A 7992-nucleotide genomic window follows, 5' to 3' on the forward strand; every position below is an offset into this window, starting at 1 on the left:
TCACATCAATTCAAAAAAGATCCACGATAATGGTAAAACTCGCAACAACCAGACTTCGGCTGTCACGAAAGGTTTAAAATTTTTTGAGGACAGCCAGTTCATCAAGCACACTGATCCAGTCAGGTGGATCAGAAAGCACCCGATACGTTTCTCTAAGGAGCAGCACACTCTCGATAAAGTTCTCGCGTACAGAACGCGTGTTGACATCTGCATGTTGCACCTGCATCCTTGTTTTCCACAGGCTGTGGAGGCTCAGGACCATGACTAAATCCAAAGGAATACCCTCACTCTCGACTGGAAGGAACCGTATGCCATACGGATCTAACGGAAGGTCTTTCTTTAGTGTTCTCTGGAGAACATCCCAGTGAAAGACTGGGTCCCAGCAATCCAGAAAGACGTGCTCGATTGTCTCTGGTTTTTTGCAAAGGAGACAGTCTGTTGTCCAGGGAACGAATAAGCCTCTTTCATGTAACCAGATTTTAACAGGTAATGTGTTGGAATGTAGCTTAAAGAAGAACGTTTTAACTGAAGGCCTAACTGGCATCTTTTTCACACGCTTTAAGACATCCTGTCCGGGGCCTCCACGGTGTGGTGCACGGTAAATCGGCAACGGTATCATCACATCCAGAAGATCTTTGTACAGCTTCTTCTTACACACTTTGCTCAAGTATTCCATTGAAAAACGCGCATGCAACATTCTGAAAGACAAGACAACTTCGCGCATGTACCCTTTTAAAGCGCCACTCATATTCTCACCGGAACAGACAACGTATTCTGGAAGCATTTTACACAGTCGTACTTGCATGACCGTCCTCAAGAATTTGTCGTTTTGATCACGAAGGAAAAAAAAAACGCGAGACAACCTGTCGCAAAAAGAGATGCACAAGGCCCAAGCCCCCCGCCTTAACAGGCAGAAAGAGGTTGGTTCTGCTGCACTTTTCCCATGTTGATGACCACATGAAAACGGCAAAGACACGATGAATTTTTTGAATGCTAACACGCGTCGCCGAAAGCACATTCATTACGTACCATATCTTTGCCACAAGGAAAACATTGCACACATAAGCGCGTGAGAACATTGACAACGGCTTGCCCTGCCATGAATCAGCTTTCTCTCTCGCTCTCTCTGCTTGGCCAGCCCAGAATGGGGTGGGATCTTGGTACGATTCAAGCGGCACGCCTAAATACTGGGTCGGCAATTTTGACCATTGCAAACGAGAAAAGTATTCAGGCGTAACATCCCAGTCTCCATGCCAGAAACCGGCACTTTTTTCCCAATTTACTTCACAGCCTGTCTGTCGGCAGAATTTTTCAACAAGGGCAGTAACTTCTTGAATGCTTTCTCTGCTTGAACAGAATACAGCGATGTCATCTGCATATGCCAGCATTTTGACCTGTGCTGACTGCAGCATAAAACCAGTTATACGTTCATTGTTTATGATAGACCGGCAGAGAGGCTCGAGGTAGGCCGCGAACAGTAGGGGTGACAGGGGGCAGCCTTGCCTCACTGACGACAGCACACGAATGCTGTCAGTGAGCTCTCTATTCACAATTATCCGTGTCGTGCAGTTCGCATACACCATTCGAACACCTTCCTCAATCACTCGCCCTATGTTTGAGTGTGTCAATACTTCGAACAAGGCATCGTGCGAACCGCGATCGAATGCTTTGGCGAGATCCAGCTGTATCATTGCCACTCGAGATCCAATCGCGTCACAACACTCCAAAACAGTTCGTACCACGTGCACATTAGTTGCGATGCTTCGACCTTTAATGCCGCACGTCTGGTGTGGCCCAACCAGACTCGGTATTACACTTTGAAGCTTTTTCGCCAGCACTTTCATGTATATTTTGTAATCCACGTTGGTGAGGCTTATCGGCCGATAAGAACCCACCAACAGGCGTTTTCCTGGCTCATCATACTTCGGAATCAAAACAATGTGCGAGGTAGAAAACGAAGGTGGGACCTGCTTACGTTCGTATGACTCATCTAGCACTTTAAGCAAAATCTGGGCTGTGTAATCTTTAAATGCTTTGTAGAAAGCAGCGCCAAGCCCATCAGGTCCTAGCGACTTTCCCATTGGAAGGTCGTCTATCGCACTTTCTATTTCTGTCAAACTTATGGGTCGTTCTAGACGCGTTTTAACATCCTCATCGAGCTTTGGCATTTGGCGCAAAAATTCTGCCTGAAAGCCTTTTTTGACTTCGCGTTTACGGCCAAGCAATTCATTGTAGTGTTCTATAAAGGTATTTTTGATAGTAGCAGGGTCACTAGTTACAGCACCTCGGTTGTCAATTTGCCGTATTTCCTTTTGATACGCGTGCCGTTTCTCATCTGACAGCGCTCGCTTAGTTGGCGTCTCCCCCGCCCAAAATTTTTCCGACCTTGCTCTTATCACTGCTGCCTTATACTTTTCAGTGTCAATGTTTTCAAGTTGTCGTTTCAAGGCTTTTATTTCTTCTGCATATCTTCCCGGCTGGATGCTATCCATGCTAAGCAAAAACTCAAGCTCCTCGTGCATTTCTTTCTCTTTTCTTTTTTCCTCATATCGAATTGCGCTTGCAGTTTTGATAGCTAAAAGCTTTACTCTCTGCTTTAGCTCCTCCCACTCAACTATATAGCTTTCGGCCTGCGTCGAAAGTAATTTATCGAGTTCTTTCGTTGTCTCTCTTACAAAACTGTCGTCCTCTAAAAGCTTCACGTTAAATTTCCACAGGTGCCAGTTAAATCGTGACCTCCGCTGTTTCCTGCCAAATGTTCCAATTACTAAGCAATGGTCACTGAAGCTTACGGCCTTAACGTCATACTCTGTGCACAATGAAGCCAGTTCAACAGAGACATAAATGCGATCTAATCTGGCGTGGCTATCCCTTTGAAAATGCGTGTATTTAGGGTGTGCGTCATAAGAGAACAAATAGCCAACGTCTTCGAGATTACACTCATTAATTAAAGAGTGCAGCAGCTGAGCACTCTTATCCCTCACTGGCAAATTTTTTGCGCGGTCCTGAGCGAAACAAACACAGTTGAAGTCTCCTATCAATATTACTACCTTGTCGCACCTAAGATGCATTTCGAGACTTTCGAAAAATGTTCTGCGCTCGCTCACCGCGTTCGGAGCATAAACACAGACAACACGATAACTATAATTTGAAAACGAAAAGTCAACAACAAGAAGGCGACCGCATTGGGAAGCCACAACGGAAGCAACGTTGATGCCTAAACTTTTACGAATAAATAAAACGCAGCCACCCGACGCGCCGACGGAATGGCAGACGCATACGTCATACAAAGAAGAAAAGGACGACGCCATACGATCAGTTAGCTCTTCGCTTTCAATCTTAGTTTCTTGGATAGCGATTAGGTCAAGGTCATTTTCAAGAATTAGGCGTCGCAGCTGACTTTGTCGTCTTCTTGCTCCCAAACCCCGGACATTTAAAGATGCTAGACGAAGTGTTACATCGAGATTAACCGCCATGTTTAGTAACAAAAGCCCCGCTAATAAGAGTTCGTGGCGGGTAACAAAACACTAAACTCACAGTGCATAAAGCCTCCATGCAGCGTTCCCCAATCCAGTCTTTTGCAGGCGCCGTACAGATCACAGCCAGCACCGTCTTTACTGAGTCCACCTGGCCACACAGGCCAAAGGATTATGGAGGCGGTTTCACCGCCTGCCTTGACTCGGATGGGACGTTCGGGTTCGGCCGCGATTTGACGGCCGGCCGTCTCCTCCCGGTTGTTTTTGGTGGCGGCTCCCCGCTACCACTGCCGTCCAGTTGCTCACTCTCGGTATCTTTCTGGTCACGCGTCCGCTTTCCGGGAAGTATACCGGCACCGACGCCAGCTGCTCCCTGAGTAACGTCCATTGCGGGTGCTTCGGCGCCCTCGATGTTCGATTCGTCGTCGTTCGTCGCGTTTTCCAACGCAGAATCCTCTTGGTCGGTAACTATTGGTTTGCTCGGTGGGCTAGCGTGAACACTAGGCTTCTGCGGCACAAGGACTTGAAGATTAGGCTGCAATACTTCCTTGTCCGCTGGTCCTTTTCCTGCTTGCGAAGTCTCCTCAGCGTCCGCCTCATCCATGTACAGTTCGAACGCTTCATCGCTTTTGCCGGGACCGGTGACGCTTGCGTATGTGCGAGTGCACTGACTCTCTTCGTGTCCGAACCGACGGCAAGAGCTGCATCGCGGAATGCGGCACTCACGCCGTATGTGACCTGTACCTTGGCAGCGCAGGCAAAGCGGGGCCCTGCCAGGCACTACCACTAGAGCCAATTCGCCACTGACGCTCACCTGATGCGGAAGGTCGTCGAGCTTGACACCTGGATTCAACTTGAGTGTCACAAGTCTTGTTGTTGAACCCTTATCCGACACGCCCTGTGCTCTCCACTTCTCCTTTGCAACATCTGTCACCCTCCCGAAAGCAGCAAAGGCGAGCCGCACGTCTTCGTCTGGTACACTGTGCAGCAACCAGTGTACCTTCATTCGGACGTCTCGGTTAGCAGGATCGATGACGAGACACCGAGCACCTTTAACCTGCAGGTCTGCAAAGCGAAGTATCCTCTTCATCGAGTCAGCGTCCTTGAAGGTCACGGCCCAGACGTGGTTCATGCGGTACGCCCCCAGGGCGATAACATCCGGCATGAGCGAAAGCGGAGCAAGCGCATCACGAAAGTCTTCCACCCGGTATGGGCGGGCCCTGATGTCACCGTGCAAAAAAACAGTATTTTAAACAAATCGACCTGTAGGCAAACTTGGCAGTACAACCTGATAATCACTGTCCGAACCAAAAAGCCTGTTTCCGCGGCCAGACATGACCGCTGTACCCGCTCCAACGGAGCCCAACATAACACGTCCGTTCGCTACGGCGGCCGGAACTGGAGTCCAATCACTACTCCACGGCGGGTTATGGTTACTGTGGTTATTAATCAGTATATGTTGCTACTGTTGCTCCTTCGTACTTTTATATTTTCCTTGGCAGTAGAATTTGTGGCTGTACTTCACCTATCGCCCTTTAAACACGCTGGATATCTTTGCAGGCTATCACGAGGGTTCACAAATGTGCCGTATCTTTATAATGCGCCGCTTTATTGAAGGCAAACCTCAAGATATCATAATTTACTAGTGCTGATGTGTTTTTCATCGTCTACGAACGCTTGTAAGTTTTCCTACATACAGAGATTTGCGGTGCACTAATACTTGTAATACTGGGCGTTTTAGCTGCACGTGTTACCAGCCGAGCATCGATGTCAATGAATACACTTCCGACTGAGCGGTTTCAGTATGTAAACAATTGAGAACGCGTCGCCCGGAGAACCACTACACCAAGGCAGGACACGGCAATGGTGGTTATATATCTGCTTATGTAGTCGAGATTGCTCTTTTGTAGTTTGTGTATTTTTGTAGGATGTAGAATTTGTGGTCGTAATTGAACAATCGCCCTTTAAACACGCTGCATCTTTTTCCTGGCTGTCACGAAGGGCTATCCGTGTCCCGCATCTTTACAATGTATCGCTTTCTTGCAGACAAACCTCCGAATGTCACAATTTACTAGTGCTGATGTGTTTTGTCATCGTCTTCGAACGCATGCAATTTTTGCTACATATAGATATATGCGGTGCACCAACACTTGTAATACTGCTTGTTTTAGCTTCATCTGCTGCCAGCGGAGCCGCGACGTCAATGAATTTACTTCTGACCAAGTGTTTTGCATGCGTAAACACTCGAGGAAGCGACTCCCGATGTCCGGCTGACCTGTATATATTTCCATGGTCAGCGATGTTTCATTTATTCTCGAGCGTATTTTATCCGCGCTAACGAAGCGCTACGTTCTTGCTTGAACTTTCGCGTTGAAGGTGGCAGATCTTCAATCGCAGATTATGAATATGCACCGCAAGATCGTACAAGCTGCAGCGACTGTTCCACACGCAAAAACAAAACGCGATGCATGTATGTACTTGCTAGCGCACACTTCCACGGCTTCATATCTTCTAGGTATGTACGAAACAATGCATACTCCACATATACAGAAACGTTTTAACGTATATTATTTACGGTTTCATGCTTATTTAGCGTGAAGGCATGTTCCGACGTGATCATTCTGGCTGAGCGTCACGATACGGCCGAGTTGTACTGAGAAGCGGAAATACTCTGTACCGTATCAGTTTCATTCATATCGGATTTGTCCGGGTTCTGTTAAACCGGACATGACCTGTCCTGTATATGAGCTTAATACAGGACTGGTCCGCCCTGTTTCATATCCATACAGGACTGGGATGTCATGTATAAGTTGCATATTGGAAATGGTCTGCCCTGTATTAACTCGATTCGGACTGGATCGTCCGGATTGAGATTCATACAGGACATGACCTGTCCGATATAAACCCGTTTAAGTTTCATACAGGACTGCTCTGCCCTGTTTTATATCCATACCGAACTGGGATGTCATGTATAAGTTGCATACTGGAAATTGTCTGCCCTGTATTAATTCTATACCGGACTGGACCGTCCACATTGAGATTCATACCGGACATGACCTGTCCGATATAAACCTGTTTAAGCTTGATACAGGACTAGTCACACCGGTATCAAATTTACACGGGATGATACAGGACCGGTTCAAACCCGTTTGTCACTATACAGGATTTTTCACTAGGGTTTTCTCTCGTGATGTAAAGAGGAAGCTGGGCCCTCTGTTCCCCATACTGCACGGCAACGTGAGCAACTCCGACAGGCCCAACGATGGCTCCCTGGAACGTCTTTAGCTTGAGCGTCGTTGCCATGACCTTAGTCGAGGGAAACATCTGACGAAACTGATGCAAAGACATGACGGACACAGTAGCCCCAGTATCCAGCTCCATTTCCAGAGGTACACCTTGCACGTTAATCCAAACTGTTATCGGTTCCAGGCCAGGCGAAACAATTTCCTTTATGCTAAAAGACGCTTGACCGGGAATTAACACCTTCACCGAGCTTCGCCGCTCTCCCTTTGGCTTTCGCTGCTTACTAGCCCCGGCCTGGGCTACGTTGCTTTGTTTAACCCACTGAGGCTTTCTGCAGAGTTCCCTGCATGTCGGGTCGCGTAACTGATGCTTCTTTCCGCAAAGAAGATACTTCGGCTCGCAGGCATGCTCCTCCGGCTGATTTCTGAGCCCGCAGCCTCTGCAGCGGGTCTGGACAGACGTCTTGCCTGTGCCCAATCGTGTCGCATGCGGAGCACACGTCGTATTTTTTCTTTTATAGGTTGAATGGAGTCCACTGACTGAAAACTTTTACGGCCCTTGATACTTCCAGATCTTTGAAGTTAATGACGACTGTTTCGGCCAACCTTCCTAGTCTTCTTACTGGCGTATACGTTGGGTTCCGTGGGTTATCCAACGCCTTGTGTATTTGTTCTTCCGTCAACTGCAGACTAATCCCGTAGATGACGCGTTTGCCCCTCTCGGGCATCGCCGGGTGGTCAGTCGTTTCGACATCTTCTCCGACTGGGATTTTCTTGATTTTGGCGAAAGCCTCTGCCCTTTCCTTGTCCGGAGTTGATATTTGGATCGTCTGGTTGTTTTTGTTGAAGACAATGTGCTCTTCTGCCATGGGGTATAGACCGGCCGCCTTCAGTATAGCGTTTCCAGCGAAAACCTCCAGCTTCTTTATGTTGTCGATTCCTCCCGCTGGTCTTAGGATAATCTTCTCCGTTCCCGATGGTATGCGAACTTGCAGCTTGTCGACCATCCTCTCTGCCATGGCTTTGTTTTTCTTGAGGTTTGGTGTTTTTCGCTCCCTTCTCCTTGCTAATACTTCTGCCACTTTCGCTTCCGGGACGTATCTGTCGCCTATGAAGCGGCACCAGCCCCCTTGGTATTTCTCTTTATCGTCGAAAGCGCCGACGTCCATCTTTTCGTTGGGAGCACTTTTTTCTTCTTGATTTGCAGCCGACGACGTTGGCTGTTCATCACTTCCGGTAGTTGCCGTGGCTGATGCGGCTCCATTGCTTCTTTC

The 7992-nt window shown here is 48.0% G+C and overlaps 1 pseudogene; it reads right to left on the reverse strand.

Moving 5' to 3' along the window:
- The window catches only part of LOC146195392 (uncharacterized), a 53034-nt pseudogene extending 48182 nt beyond the window's left edge, over window positions 1-4852 (reverse strand).
- Window positions 4853-7992: the final 3140 nt, after the last annotated feature.

Source organism: Amblyomma maculatum, chromosome 3, assembly GCF_055883805.1.
Source record: "Amblyomma maculatum isolate TAMU_Amacu chromosome 3, ASM5588380v1, whole genome shotgun sequence".
NCBI lineage: Eukaryota > Metazoa > Arthropoda > Arachnida > Ixodida > Ixodidae > Amblyomma > Amblyomma maculatum.